This window comes from Gymnodraco acuticeps, unplaced genomic scaffold (assembly GCF_902827175.1).
Source record: "Gymnodraco acuticeps unplaced genomic scaffold, fGymAcu1.1, whole genome shotgun sequence".
Lineage (NCBI taxonomy): Eukaryota > Metazoa > Chordata > Actinopteri > Perciformes > Bathydraconidae > Gymnodraco > Gymnodraco acuticeps.
This window is the reverse complement of record NW_022990246.1, coordinates 106,620-122,853: the sequence shown is the minus strand read 5'-3', so window position 1 is coordinate 122,853 and position 16,234 is coordinate 106,620. Positions and strand designations below refer to the sequence as shown.

Here is a 16,234-nt window from a genome sequence, read left to right as displayed (position 1 = left end):
GTTGGAATACAAATATTTGGATGGGACTCGACTTTAGAGCCCAAGATATCATGGTTTGTGAAATGCACAGCATGTAAGTTTAGTATCCGTCAAACACGAAGGAGCTGGCTGAATGCTATAGGACTTTGGAAAGAGCGAAGAAACGTATAGACACATTGATTTTTGCTAAATACACTTTTTTTAAGCATCAGTTTCATCCTCAATGCAGGGCCTGAAACGTTGGAAGTGTCTTTAAAAGTCAGTTTTATGGCTCAAAGGGTGTGCCTTTTTTTAAAGGTGGGCCTTTTGAGTGTCATTAGGCGCTTTCACACCGGAGTACTGTTCCCCCCGAACTAGACCGATAGGGTGGGGAGATTTGGTTTCACACCAAAAAGGATCTGGAACTTGTCCCTAGTTCGCGTGAACCTTTTCACCTCCAGATAGTCCCTGCTAGCGAGGTAGTACTTTTCTGAGGAGGAAATGGTTCGTGGGTTTGTCGGCCACACTAACAATTTCTGATCGGCTGGGCGAATTGCAAACCACGCCCCGTAAAACTCTGAAAAGTTTTGTGAACCCAAAGTAGAAGAAGAAGAAGTGACGTCAGCGGCTTCATTTGCCTAATCCTCCCTCAGGGACATATTCCGGTGAGAACGCAATCTACTTGGACAGTTTGAGGGACTAAAGAGTTCGGGGGGAACAAGTACCGGGGACCGGCTAAGTACTTGGTGTGAAAGCGGCTATAGTATCTTTCGAAGAACTGGTGAAAAACTCAGCTCCGACGGGGAATCGAACCTGGCCCTCCGGTTTGACGGGCGGCAAAAGCCCTTTCATCAGTTTCCGTAGTGTAGTGGTTATCACGTTCGCCTAACACGCGAAAGGTCCCCGGTTCGAGACCGGGCGGAAACACATTATGTCTTGATTGACTCCACATATACAAAAGATAGTTATCAGCTAAATAGATGAGCGAGGGAGGACTGTTTGAACAATACCAATATGCCGAGAAAAATGAAATTATTCCTACTTGTCTGCTCCTTTCAGACTACGGAGGTGCTGGCCGAACGCTATGGACTTTGGAGAAGGCGGAAACATTTAAAAAAAAAAATCTAAATTCAACACATCTGGAGAGGCATGGTCCTGTAACTTGTATTTCTGATGACATTAATTCCACAATGGTGAGTATTTGTAGTGTTTTTGTTCTACGATTCTAGAGTAAAAGTAAGAAATAGCCTATACATGCCTCCCTCTGAACTTCAACTGTAAAGATTTGTATACAGTCCACTGCTACACTTTCTAACTTGTCTAATTAGAGCCTAGGTGTTACTTTTCACATGAAAAGCATGTTGAGTAGAAATGGTTTAGTTGATTTTAGAGCCCTGGTTATCATGGCTTGTGAAATGCAGCGCATGCCAGTTTAATATTGTGAATGTTATTATTGTTGATTTTTGCTAAACAAACTTCTGTTAAGCATCATTTCAGTTTCCCCTTACCCAAAAATGCTCATCAATCACTTTGGGTCACATAACTAAAGAAAGAGCGCCCCCGAAATATAGCTTGTGGCCAGAAATATATTACATCCGTATTGATAAGAACTACCATAGAGAATGAATGGTAACATGTAAGGGACTTAAGTCTTACTGTTGCCTTGCAAGATCCTTAGGTCTCAGTTTGACTCCGGCTCAGGACGTTCTTTGCCAATCTGCTTTCGTTGGAATACAAATATTTGGATGGGACTCGACTTTAGAGCCCAAGATATCATGGTTTGTGAAATTCACAGCATGTAAGTTTAATATCCGTCAAACACGAAGGAACTGGCTGAATGCTATAGGACTTTGGAAAGCGCAAAGAAACGTATAGACACATTGATTTTTGCTAAATACACTTTTTTTAAGCATCAGTTTCATCCTCAATGCAGGGCCTGAAACGTTGGAAGTGTCTTTAAAAGTCAGTTTTATGGCTCAAAGGGTGTGCCTTTTTGAAGGTGGGCCTTTTGAGTGTCATTAGGCGCTTTCACACCGGAGTACTTTTCCCCCCGAACTAGACCGATAGGGTGGGGAGATTTGGTTTCACACCAAAAACGATCTGGAACTTGTCCCTAGTTCGCGTGAACCTTTTCACCTCCAGATAGTCCCTGCTAGCGAGGTAGTACTTTTCTGAGGAGGAAATGGTTCGTGGGTTTGTCGGCCACACTAACAATTTATGATTGGCTGGGCGAATTGCAAACCACGCTCAGTAAAACTCTGAAAAGTTTTGTGAACCCAAAGCAGAAGAAGAAGAAGTGACGTCAGCGGCTTCATTTGCCTAATCCTCCCTCAGGGACTTATTCCGGTGAGAACGCAATCTACTAGTACAGTTCGAGGGACTAAAGAGTTCGGGGGGAACAAGTACCGGGGACCGGCTAAGTACTTGGTGTGAAAGCGGCTATAGTATCTTTCGAAGAACTGGTGAAAAACTCGCTCCGACGGGGAATCGAACCTGGCCCTCCGGTTTGACGGGCGGCAAAAGCCCTTTCATCAGTTTCCGTAGTGTAGTGGTTATCACGTTCGCCTCACACGCGAAAGGTCCCCGGTTCGAGACCGGGCGGAAACACATTATGTCTTGATTGACTCCACATATACAAAAGATAGCTATCAGCTAAATAGATGAGCGAGGGAGGACTGTTTGAACAATAATAATATGCCGAGAAAAATGAAATTATTCCTCCTTGTCTGCTCCTTTCAGACTACGGAGGTGCTGGCCGAACGCTATGGACTTTGGAGAAAGGCGGAAACATTAAAACAAAAAAATCTAAATTCAACACATCTGGAGAGGCATGGTCCTGTAACTTGTATTTCTGATGACATTAATTCCACAATGGTGAGTATTTGTAGTGTTTTTGTTCTACGATTCTAGAGTAAAAGTAAGAAATAGCCTATACATGCCTCCCTCTGAACTTCAACTGTAAAGATTTGGATACAGTCCACTGCTACACTTTCTAACTTGTCTAATTAGAGCCTAGGTGTTAATTTTCACACTGAAAAGCATGTTGAGTAAAAATGGTTTAGTTGATTTTAGAGCCCTGGTTATCATGGCTTGTGAAATGCAGCGCATGCCAGTTTAATATTGTGAATGTTATTATTGTTGATTTTTGCTAAACAAACTTCTGTTAAGCATCATTTCAGTTTCCCCTTACCCACAAATGCTCATCAATCACTTTGGGTCACATAACTAAAGAAAGAGCGCCCCCGAAATATAGCTTGTGGCCAGAAATATATTACATCCGTAGTGATAAGAACTACCATAGAGAATGAATGGTAACATGTAAGGGACTTAAGTCTTACTGTTGCCTTGCAAGATCCTTAGGTCTCAGTTTGACTCCGGCTCAGGACGTTCTTTGCCAATCTGCTTTCGTTGGAATACAAATATTTGGATGGGACTCGACTTTAGAGCCCAAGATATCATGGTTTGTGAAATTCACAGCATGTAAGTTTAATATCCGTCAAACACGAAGGAGCTGGCTGAATGCTATAGGACTTTGGAAAGCGCGAAGAAACGTATAGACACATTGATTTTTGCTAAATACACTTTTTTTAAGCATCAGTTTCATCCTCAATGCAGGGCCTGAAACGTTGGAAGTGTCTTTAAAAGTCAGTTTTATGGCTCAAATGGTGTGCCTTTTTTTAAGGTGGGCCTTTTGAGTGTCATTAGGCGCTTTCACACCGGAGTACTTTTCCCCCCGAACTAGACCGATAGGGTGGGGAGATTTGGTTTCACACCAAAAAGGATCTGGAACTTGTCCCTAGTTCGCGTGAACCTTTTCACCTCCAGATAGTCCCTGCTAGCGAGGTAGTACTTTCCTGAGGAGGAAATGGTTCGTGGGTTTGTCGGCCACACTAACAATTTCTGATCGGCTGGGCGAATTGCAAACCACGCCCCGTAAAACTCTGAAAAGTTTTGTGAACCCAAAGCAGAAGAAGAAGAAGAAGTGATGTCAGCGGCTTCATTTGCCTAATCCTCCCTCAGGGACATATTCCGGTGAGAACGCAATCTACTTGGACAGTTTGAGGGACTAAAGAGTTCGGGGGGAACAAGTACCGGGGACCGGCTAAGTACTTGGTGTGAAAGCGGCTATAGTATCTTTCGAAGAACTGGTGAAAAACTCGCTCCGACGGGGAATCGAACTTGGCCCTCCGGTTTGACGGGCGGCAAAAGCCCTTTCATCAGTTTCCGTAGTGTAGTGGTTATCACGTTCGCCTCACACGCGAAAGGTCCCCGGTTCGAGACCGGGCGGAAACACATTATGTCTTGATTGACTCCACATATACAAAAGATAGCTATCAGCTAAATAGATGAGCGAGGGAGGACTGTTTGAACAATACCAATATGCCGAGAAAAATGAAATTATTCCTACCTTGTCTGCTCCTTTCAGACTACGGAGGTGCTGGCCGAACGCTATGGACTTTGGAGAAAGGCGGAAACATTAAAACAAAAAATCTAAATTCAACACATCTGGAGAGGCATGGTCCTGTAACTTGTATTTCTGATGACATTAATTCCACAATGGTGAGTATTTGTAGTGTTTTTGTTCTACTGATTCTAGAGTAAAAGTAAGAAATAGCCTATACATGCCTCCCTCTGAACTTCAACTGTAAAGATTTGTATACAGTCCACTGCTTACACTTTCTAACTTGTCTAATTAGAGCCTAGGTGTTAATTTTCACATGAAAAGCATGTTGAGTAAAAATGGTTTAGTTGATTTTAGAGCCCTGGTTATCATGGCTTGTGAAATGCAGCGCATGCCAGTTTAATATTGTGAATGTTATTATTGTTGATTTTCGCTAAACAAACTTCTGTTAAGCATCATTTCAGTTTCCCCTTACCCACAAATGCTCATCAATCACTTTGGGTCACATAACTAAAGAAAGAGCGCCCCCGAAATATAGCTTGTGGCCAGAAATATATTACATCCGTATTGATAAGAACTACCATAGAGAATGAATGGTAACATGTAAGGGACTTAAGTCTTACTGTTGCCTTGCAAGATCCTTAGGTCTCAGTTTGACTCCGGCTCAGGACGTTCTTTGCCAATCTGCTTTCGTTGGAATACAAATATTTGGATGGGACTCGACTTTAGAGCCCAAGATATCATGGTTTGTGAAATTCACAGCATGTAAGTTTAAGTATCCGTCAAACACGAAGGAGCTGGCTGAATGCTATAGGACTTTGGAAAGAGCGAAGAAACGTATAGACACATTGATTTTTGCTAAATACACTTTTTTTAAGCATCAGTTTCATCCTCAATGCAGGGCCTGAAACGTTGGAAGTGTCTTTAAAAGTCAGTTTTATGGCTCAAAGGGTGTGCCTTTTTTTAAAGGTGGGCCTTTTGAGTGTCATTAGGCGCTTTCACACCGGAGTACTTTTCCCCCCGAACTAGACCGATAGGGTGGGGAGATTTGGTTTCACACCAAAAAGGATCTGGAACTTGTCCCTAGTTCGCGTGAACCTTTTCACCTCCAGATAGTCCCTGCTAGCGAGGTAGTACTTTTCTGAGGAGGAAATGGTTCGTGGGTTTGTCGGCCACACTAACAATTTCTGATCGGCTGGGCGAATTGCAAACCACGCCCCGTAAAACTCTGAAAAGTTTTGTGAACCCAAAGTAGAAGAAGAAGAAGTGACGTCAGCGGCTTCATTTGCCTAATCCTCCCTCAGGGACATATTCCGGTGAGAACGCAATCTACTTGGACAGTTCGAGGGACTAAAGAGTTCGGGGGGAACAAGTACCGGGGACCGGCTAAGTACTTGGTGTGAAAGCGGCTATAGTATCTTTCGAAGAACTGGTGAAAAACTCGCTCCGACGGGGAATCGAACCTGGCCCTCCGGTTTGACGGGCGGCAAAAGCCCTTTCATCAGTTTCCGTAGTGTAGTGGTTATCACGTTCGCCTCACACGCGAAAGGTCCCCGGTTCGAGACCGGGCGGAAACACATTATGTCTTGATTGACTCCACATATACAAAAGATAGCTATCAGCTAAATAGATGAGCGAGGGAGGACTGTTTGAACAATACCAATATGCCGAGAAAAATGAAATTATTCCTACTTGTCTGCTCCTTTCAGACTACGGAGGTGCTGGCCGAACGCTATGGACTTTGGAGAAAGCGGAAACATTAAAAAAAAAAATCTAAATTCAACACATCTGGAGAGGCATGGTCCTGTAACTTGTATTTCTGATGACATTAATTCCACAATGGTGAGTATTTGTAGTGTTTTTGTTCTACGATTCTAGAGTAAAAGTAAGAAATAGCCTATACATGCCTCCCTCTGAACTTCAACTGTAAAGATTTGTATACAGTCCACTGCTACACTTTCTAACTTGTCTAATTAGAGCCTAGGTGTTACTTTTCACACTGAAAAGCATGTTGAGTAAAAATGGTTTAGTTGATTTTAGAGCCCTGGTTATCATGGCTTGTGAAATGCAGCGCATGCCAGTTTAATATTGTGAATGTTATTATTGTTGATTTTTGCTAAACAAACTTCTGTTAAGCAGAATTTCAGTTTCCCCTTACCCACAAATGCTCATCAATCACTTTGGGTCACATAACTAAAGAAAGAGCGCCCCCGAAATATAGCTTGTGGCCAGAAATATATTACATCCGTAGTGATAAGAACTACCATAGAGAATGAATGGTAACATGTAAGGGACTTAAGTCTTACTGTTGCCTTGCAAGATCCTTAGGTCTCAGTTTGACTCCGGCTCAGGACGTTCTTTGCCAATCTGCTTTCGTTGGAATACAAATATTTGGATGGGACTCGACTTTAGAGCCCAAGATATCATGGTTTGTGAAATTCACAGCATGTAAGTTTAATATCCGTCAAACACGAAGGAGCTGGCTGAATGCTATAGGACTTTGGAAAGCGCGAAGAAACGTATAGACACATTGATTTTTGCTAAATACACTTTTTTTAAGCATCAGTTTCATCCTCAATGCAGGGCCTGAAACGTTGGAAGTGTCTTTAAAAGTCAGTTTTATGGCTCAAAGGGTGTGCCTTTTTTGAAGGTGGGCCTTTTGAGTGTCATTAGGCACTTTCACACCGGAGTACTTTTCCCCCCGAACTAGACCGATAGGGTGGGGAGATTTGGTTTCACACCAAAAAGGATCTGGAACTTGTCCCTAGTTCGCGTGAACCTTTTCACCTCCAGATAGTCCCTGCTAGCGAGGTAGTACTTTCCTGAGGAGGAAATGGTTCGTTGGTTTGTCGGCCACACTAACAATTTCTGATCGGCTGGGCGAATTGCAAACCCCGGCCCGTAAAACTCTGAAAAGTTTTGTGAACCCAAAGCAGAAGAAGAAGAAGAAGTGACGTCAGCGGCTTCATTTGCCTAATCCTCCCTCAGGGACATATTCCGGTGAGAACGCAATCTACTTGGACAGTTTGAGGGACTAAAGAGTTCGGGGGGAACAAGTACCGGGGACCGGCTAAGTACTTGGTGTGAAAGCGGCTATAGTATCTTTCGAAGAACTGGTGAAAAACTCACTCCGACGGGGAATCGAACCTGGCCCTCCGGTTTGACGGGCGGCAAAAGCCCTTTCATCAGTTTCCGTAGTGTAGTGGTTATCACGTTCGCCTCACACGCGAAAGGTCCCCGGTTCGAGACCGGGCGGAAACACATTATGTCTTGATTGACTCCACATATACAAAAGATAGCTATCAGCAAAATAGATGAGCGAGGGAGGACTGTTTGAAAAATGCCAATATGCCGAAAAAAATGAAATTATTCCTACCTGTCTGCTCCTTTCAGACTACGGAGGTGCTGGCCGAACGCTATGGACTTTGGAGAAGGCGGAAACATTTAAAAAAAAAATCTAAATTCAACACATCTGGAGAGGCATGGTCCTGTAACTTGTATTTCTGATGACATTAATTCCACAATGGTGAGCATTTGTAGTGTGTTTGTTCTACGATTCTAGAGTAAAAGTAAGAAATAGCCTATACATGCCTCCCTCTGAACTTCAACTGTAAAGATTTGTATACAGTCCACTGCTACACTTTCTAACTTGTCTAATTAGAGCCTAGGTGTTAATTTTCACACGAAAAGCATGTTGAGTAAAATGGTTTAGTTGATTTTAGAGCCCTGGTTATCATGGCTTGTGAAATGCAGCGCATGCCAGTTTAATATTGTGAATGTTATTATTGTTGATTTTCGCTAAACAAACTTCTGTTAAGCATCATTTCAGTTTCCCCTTACCCACAAATGCTCATCAATCACTTTGGGTCACATAACTAAAGAAAGAGCGCCCCCGAAATATAGCTTGTGGCCAGAAATATATTACATCCGTATTGATAAGAACTACCATAGAGAATGAATGGTAACATGTAAGGGACTTAAGTCTTACTGTTGCCTTGCAAGATCCTTAGGTCTCAGTTTGACTCCGGCTCAGGACGTTCTTTGCCAATCTGCTTTCGTTGGAATACAAATATTTGGATGGGACTCGACTTTAGAGCCCAAGATATCATGGTTTGTGAAATGCACAGCATGTAAGTTTAGTATCCGTCAAACACGAAGGAGCTGGCTGAATGCTATAGGACTTTGGAAAGAGCGAAGAAACGTATAGACACATTGATTTTTGCTAAATACACTTTTTTTAAGCATCAGTTTCATCCTCAATGCAGGGCCTGAAACGTTGGAAGTGTCTTTAAAAGTCAGTTTTATGGCTCAAAGGGTGTGCCTTTTTTTAAAGGTGGGCCTTTTGAGTGTCATTAGGCGCTTTCACACCGGAGTACTGTTCCCCCCGAACTAGACCGATAGGGTGGGGAGATTTGGTTTCACACCAAAAAGGATCTGGAACTTGTCCCTAGTTCGCGTGAACCTTTTCACCTCCAGATAGTCCCTGCTAGCGAGGTAGTACTTTTCTGAGGAGGAAATGGTTCGTGGGTTTGTCGGCCACACTAACAATTTCTGATCGGCTGGGCGAATTGCAAACCACGCCCCGTAAAACTCTGAAAAGTTTTGTGAACCCAAAGTAGAAGAAGAAGAAGTGACGTCAGCGGCTTCATTTGCCTAATCCTCCCTCAGGGACATATTCCGGTGAGAACGCAATCTACTTGGACAGTTCGAGGGACTAAAGAGTTCGGGGGGAACAAGTACCGGGGACCGGCTAAGTACTTGGTGTGAAAGCGGCTATAGTATCTTTCGAAGAACTGGTGAAAAACTCGCTCCGACGGGGAATCGAACCTGGCCCTCCGGTTTGACGGGCGGCAAAAGCCCTTTCATCAGTTTCCGTAGTGTAGTGGTTATCACGTTCGCCTAACACGCGAAAGGTCCCCGGTTCGAGACCGGGCGGAAACACATTATGTCTTGATTGACTCCACATATACAAAAGATAGTTATCAGCTAAATAGATGAGCGAGGGAGGACTGTTTGAACAATAATAATATGCCGAGAAAAATGAAATTATTCCTACTTGTCTGCTCCTTTCAGACTACGGAGGTGCTGGCCGAACGCTATGGACTTTGGAGAAAGCGGAAACATAAAACAAAAAAATCTAAATTCAACACATCTGGAGAGGCATGGTCCTGTAACTTGTATTTCTGATGACATTAATTCCACAATGGTGAGTATTTGTAGTGTTTTTGTTCTACGATTCTAGAGTAAAAGTAAAAAATAGCCTATACATGCCTCCCTCTGAACTTCAACTGTAAAGATTTGGATACAGTCCACTGCTACACTTTCTAACTTGTCTAATTAGAGCCTAGGTGTTAATTTTCACACGAAAAGCATGTTGAGTAAAAATGGTTTAGTTGATTTTAGAGCCCTGGTTATCATGGCTTGTGAAATGCAGCGCATGCCAGTTTAATATTGTGAATGTTATTATTGTTGATTTTTGCTAAACAAACTTCTGTTAAGCAGAATTTCAGTTTCCCCTTACCCACAAATGCTCATCAATCACTTTGGGTCACATAACTAAAGAAAGAGCGCCCCCGAAATATAGCTTGTGGCCAGAAATATATTACATCCGTAGTGATAAGAACTACCATAGAGAATGAATGGTAACATGTAAGGGACTTAAGTCTTACTGTTGCCTTGCAAGATCCTTAGGTCTCAGTTTGACTCCGGCTCAGGACGTTCTTTGCCAATCTGCTTTCGTTGGAATACAAATATTTGGATGGGACTCGACTTTAGAGCCCAAGATATCATGGTTTGTGAAATTCACAGCATGTAAGTTTAATATCCGTCAAACACGAAGGAGCTGGCTGAATGCTATAGGACTTTGGAAAGCGCGAAGAAACGTATAGACACATTGATTTTTGCTAAATACACTTTTTTTAAGCATCAGTTTCATCCTCAATGCAGGGCCTGAAACGTTGGAAGTGTCTTTAAAAGTCAGTTTTATGGCTCAAAGGGTGTGCCTTTTTTTTGAAGGTGGGCCTTTTGAGTGTCATTAGGCACTTTCACACCGGAGTACTTTTCCCCCCGAACTAGGCCGATAGGGTGGGGAGATTTGGTTTCACACCAAAAAGGATCTGGAACTTGTCCCTAGTTCGCGTGAACCTTTTCACCTCCAGATAGTCCCTGCTAGCGAGGTAGTACTTTCCTGAGGAGGAAATGGTTCGTGGGTTTGTCGGCCACACTAACAATTTCTGATCGGCTGGGCGAATTGCAAACCACGGCCCGTAAAACTCTGAAAAGTTTTGTGAACCCAAAGCAGAAGAAGAAGAAGTGACGTCAGCGGCTTCATTTGCCTAATCCTCCCTCAGGGACATATTCCGGTGAGAACGCAATCTACTAGGACAGTTCGAGGGACTAAAGAGTTCGGGGGGAACAAGTACCGGGGACCGGCTAAGTACTTGGTGTGAAAGCGGCTATAGTGTCTTTCGAAGAACTGGTGAAAAACTCACTCCGACGGGGAATCGAACCTGGCCCTCCGGTTTGACGGGCGGCAAAAGCCCTTTCATCAGTTTCCGTAGTGTAGTGGTTATCACGTTCGCCTCACATGCGAAAGGTCCCCGTTTCGAGACCGGGTGGAAACACATTATGTCTTGATTGACTCCACATATACAAAAGATAGCTATCAGCTAAATAGATGAGCGAGGGAGGACTGTTTGAACAATGCCAATATGCCGAGAAAAATGAAATTATTCCTACTTGTCTGCTCCTTTCAGACTACGGAGGTGCTGGCCGAACGCTATGGACTTTGGAGAAAGCAGAAACATAAAAAAAACAAATCTAAATTCAACACATCTGGAGAGGCATGGTCCTGTAACTTGTATTTCTGATGACATTAATTCCACAATGGTGAGTATTTGTAGTGTTTTTGTTCTATGATTCTAGAGTAAAAGCAATAAATAGCCTATACATGCCTCCCTCTGAACTTCAACTGTAAAGATTTGTATACAGTCCACTGCTACACTTTCTAACTTGTCTAATTAGAGCCTAGGTGTTAATTTTCACACGAAAAGCATGTTGAGTAAAAATGGTTTAGTTGATTTTAGAGACCTGGTTATCATGGCTTGTGAAATGCAGCGCATGCCAGTTTAATATTGCGAATGTTATTATTGTTGATTTTTGCTAAACAAACTTCTGTTAAGCATCATTTCAGTTTCCCCTTACCCACAAATGCTCATCAATCACTTTGGGTCACATAACTAAAGAAAGAGCGCCCCCGAAATACAGCTTGTGGCCAGAAATATATTACATCCGTAGTGATAAGAACTACCATAGAGAATGAATGGTAACATGTAAGGGACTTAAGTCTTACTGTTGCCTTGCAAGATCCTTAGGTCTCAGTTTGACTCCGGCTCAGGACGTTCTTTGCCAATCTGCTTTCGTTGGAATAATAATATTTGGATGGGACTCGACTTTAGAGCCCAAGATATCATGGTTTGTGAAATGCACAGCATGTAAGTTTAATATCCGTCAAACACGAAGGAGCTGGCTGAATGCTATAGGACTTTGGAAAGAGCGAAGAAACGTATAGACACATTGATTTTTGCTAAATACACTTTTTTTAAGCATCAGTTTCATCCTCAATGCAGGGCCTGAAACGTTGGAAGTGTCTTTAAAAGTCAGTTTTATGGCTCAAAGGGTGTGCCTTTTTTTGAAGGTGGGCCTTTTGAGTGTCATTAGGCGCTTTCACACTGGAGTACTTTTCCCCCCGAACTAGGCCGATAGGGTGGGGAGATTTGGTTTCACACCAAAAAGGATCTGGAACTTGTCCCTAGTTCGTGTGAACCTTTTCACCTCCAGATAGTCCCTGCTAGCGAGGTAGTACTTTCCTGAGGAGGAAATGGTTCGTTGGTTTGTCGGCCACACTAACAATTTCTGATCGGCTGGGCGAATTGCAAACCACGCCCCATAAAACTCTGAAAAGTTTTGTGAACCCAAAGCAGAAGAAGAAGTGACGTCAGTGGCTTCATTTGCCGAATCCTCCCTCAGGGACTTATTCCGGTGAGAACGCAATCTATTAGGATAGTTAGAGCGACTAAAGAGTTCGGGCAGAACAAGTATCGGGGACCAGCTAAGTACTTGGTGTGAAAGCGGCTATAGTATTTTTCGAAGAACTGGTGAAAAACTCGCTCCAACGGGGAATCGAAGCTGGCCCTCCGGTTTGACGGGCTGCAAAAGCCCTTTCATCAGTTTCCGTAGTGTAGTGGTTATCACGTTCGCCTAACACGCGAAAGGTCCCCGGTTCGAGACCGGGCGGAAACACATTATGTTTTGATTGACTCCACATATACAAAAGATAGCTATCAGCTAAATAGATTGATTGAAAAATATCGAGAAAAGTTAAATTATGTTATAATAATTGACAAGAATATAATTTGGTGTTTATGTCAATTATGAGACAGACAGATCGCTATCTGTCCCTTGATTTTCTGTTTAACGGAAATTACTGATGCGTCCTCGAACCAGGGGCGGATCTAGACAAATATTCATGGGGTGGCAAGAGGGTGGCAGGAGATTTTGAGGGGTGGCATCCCCTGGCAGAAGTATATGCTGATTTAAATCGCAGTGTAACGGTACACGTACTGACATTATTCGGTACGGGCCCTTCGGTTCGGTACACGTGTGAACCGAAGGGTACCGAACGAATATAACGTTAAATGTAAAAAATTGAGAACATGAACAACTTTCTGGAAGTAATCTTAGGTATATATCATAGAGCGACCAAGTCATTTCATTGGACGAGAGGCATACTATGAGAGCTGGTCACAGGGATGCGTTCAAATGTAGTCAGTAATTTGAGGAACTATCGAAATGGTGAACGCAGATAAAGTTGAGCTCAAAAATCCTCCAGCATCATTGAAGTCTCCGGTTTGGGAACATTTTGGTTTCGCAGTTACGAACAAGGATGACGGACAAAGACAGCTGGACCGAACCAAAGCTGTTTGTCGGCATTGTTCAACTAACATTGGTTACGCGGCTGGCAATACATCAAACTTGCACACTCATTTGAAAAGGCATCACCCGAACGTGAATATCACTGGTACCAAAAGAAAAAAGACTGAAGTGCAAACCCAACTCCCGCTAGCATGTAAGCCTCCACCACTCGCAGAGAGTTCAGACCGAGCCAACGCTATTACAAACGCCAAATATCCTTATGTTGCCATGTTAGCAAAGCGCTACCTGGCTGTGTCTGCTACCTCTGTCCCTAGAGAGGGTGTTCTCCACAGCAGGAGACATTGTTGGTGCCAGCAGATCTGCCCTTTCAGCAGCAATGTGGACAAGTTCATCTTTCTTTAAACAACATGAAAATACAATGAAAAGCAAGTCCTAATGTCAACCTGGCTGCTTAGGTACAGTACAGTTCAAATACAGATCATTTAAGTTCATCGACATGCTACACCTTAATGTTTATTTTATTATATTTTGTATTTATTTGAGTGAATATTCATTTAAGTTCATTCGTTTAATAATAATTTAAAAAAATAAAAAAAATGTTTAATGTTGTGAGAATTTGTTCTGCTGTACCGAAAACGTGACCTAAAAACCGAGGTACGAACCGAACCGAAATGTTTGTGAACCGTTACACCCCTACAATCAATGTTAACTTGGAAAGCCACAATATTAATATTTTAACTCAATGACATTAGGTGATATTATTGTGGCACATCAGTAAAGCCTTACATAGGTAAGGTGGCAGACGTAATTTAATGAATTTTAACTGAACAATAACTGAATGAGTTTGTTTCAATCTTAGACCAGCAGGGGAACCAAATCTATGCACTGCTGCAATAAGTACATTAATTAACTGTCTCATCGATGTTTGTCTGAATGAATATGATACTATTAACAATCATATTATTCCTATCAGCTGTCAATCACTGTTATGATTCACATATTCATTTATTATTGAATAAACTATATATTTTGGAGGAGTTAATGATGAATGTTCATCAAGATGCTTGCTCACCCTCCTTCAAATTTGAAAAACAAGTAATTATATCATTATTGATATACAGTTACAACCTTGACTTTACATCAGAAAGAACAAACATTAAAGAAGTGACTAACTGCATCAGTTAGGGTTAGAAAACGTGTATTCAGCTAAAACATCGCTGCAGTTATTATCCAGTGGAAGGTCCTTACCTACTGGCCTAGTTAAATCAAAGTGGTTACTTTCTGTTGGCTGGGCAGTGTAGTTTTACACATCGTCTGATTTTACTTCCTCAGGACTTAAAACTGTTTTTTGGGGGCAGACCCCCACAAAGAAAACAAATATATACACGCATACAAGGTCATCATCTTAACAGTTTGTTATGCTCATCGAGTCATCCGTGAGCAGAGCATCAAGTTGGCATGCCTATTACAGCTGAATGCGGCGATTACCATTTTGTTCAGCAAAACACCTCACAAACGTATTAAGATCCAAAGCTTTAGTGCGTTTTGATTCAATGCTGAGTACAGCCAAACTTGACATTCTCTTCTCTGTAATTGTAGATCGCAACTACCTCATTCCTTCCGTCTACTTGGGTCCGAAATGCTTCTCGTTTTGCGCCGTCCACCGTTCAACTGAATTCGCCATCAATCATATTTCCAGTCTCGCGCCAGGGCCGGGGGAGGGGTTACAAGACTCGCGTCTTGTGCTGCATTCACTTGCACTCGGACATTAGAGATTTTCTCTCATAAATGTCCGATGAGCCACAACTTTTCTTTCAAAACAAAGATGCCAACTGGGGTGGCAGCTGGGGTGGCAAGGCTATTGTTTAGGGTGGCAGTTGCCACCCCATGCCACCCCGGTAGATCCGCCCCTGCCTCGAACTCAGCTTTAAAGAGCCTGTGACACGAGTTTCCCCCATCATCCAAACCCATCAATTTGAGTAAATATTGTCCCCTTGAAAACCGTTACTGAACTGATTTTGGATATTTGTACTTTGATAACCATTAATCTGCCCTTCAATGTTGACCATTTCCTGGATCTTCTCGGGGATTCTTCAAGTCCCGCCAAATTACGTGTGACGTCATTGCGGGCACAGCGCTCCAGCTGCACCGTTCAGGATCCCAGCATCTGCATGTAAACGCACGATGGCGCACACAGCAGCAAGCTCAGACAGCTCAGACAGTTTAATTTTGAACGTGTCTGAGAGCTCATATGAGGCTGAAGGATCGGTTTATGTTGTATCTGTTAGAAGTTTAGGAATTAGGTGCGTCAATATGGGCGATCATACGGTCATGTAGCCAGTGGTGGAATGGGACTAAAAATCATCCCGGGACTCTCGACCGGCCCACTTCGGTACCGCTAGTAAGTTGTCAACGGGGGGAGTGGGGGATGTCAGGGGCTGCGGGTGCTGTAGATAGTAAATGTAAATATGTAAATATTTGTGTCACTGCATCCTGGTAAAATACAAATATAATGCAATGTCTGTGTCTTTGACATTAGCGCTGCCAGCCACCTGTGCCCTGTACTACGAAGCCAGTTCAACAGACCCTGGATATGTTTGAGTAACAAACTAACTAACAACAACAAACTAACAAACGAGATCTCGCTAAGCGGTCCTACGACGCTGGTTATCAACTCCGTAAATCAAGCCAGGGTTTCTCTCTCCAGCTGAGAGCGCGTTCACGTCTAAAACACGAGTGGATCTGACTTTAATTACATTTGACTCGAGTGTTTCGTCAACATAATGTGTTGCTAAAAATAATACTTCTGCATACAGTATGTGACACTGTAAGTGTTGCACGGCCAGACACGGCAGATAAGGAAATATATGATATATTATGATATTATAATATGATCGATGATCTGATTGATGATGTAATATGAATGATAAGTGCGACACG

At 42.8% G+C, this 16,234-nt stretch overlaps 1 protein-coding gene and 8 non-coding genes across 9 annotated transcripts in view; all 9 read left to right on the top strand.

The window, feature by feature from the left end:
• mks1 (MKS transition zone complex subunit 1) overlaps window positions 1–16,234 on the top strand; it is a 40,741-nt gene that overhangs the window by 6,074 nt on the left and 18,433 nt on the right. The window lies entirely within an intron of this gene.
• On the top strand, window positions 813–885 carry trnav-aac. The gene has a single exon. It is a non-coding gene; the product is annotated as a tRNA-Val (tRNA).
• Window positions 2,493–2,565, top strand: trnav-cac. The gene has a single exon. It is a non-coding gene; the product is annotated as a tRNA-Val (tRNA).
• trnav-cac lies at window positions 4,179–4,251 on the top strand. The gene has a single exon. It is a non-coding gene; the product is annotated as a tRNA-Val (tRNA).
• Window positions 5,865–5,937, top strand: trnav-cac. The gene has a single exon. It is a non-coding gene; the product is annotated as a tRNA-Val (tRNA).
• Window positions 7,549–7,621, top strand: trnav-cac. The gene has a single exon. It is a non-coding gene; the product is annotated as a tRNA-Val (tRNA).
• On the top strand, window positions 9,229–9,301 carry trnav-aac. Its single transcript has one exon. It is a non-coding gene; the product is annotated as a tRNA-Val (tRNA).
• trnav-cac lies at window positions 10,911–10,983 on the top strand. The gene has a single exon. It is a non-coding gene; the product is annotated as a tRNA-Val (tRNA).
• trnav-aac lies at window positions 12,589–12,661 on the top strand. The gene has a single exon. It is a non-coding gene; the product is annotated as a tRNA-Val (tRNA).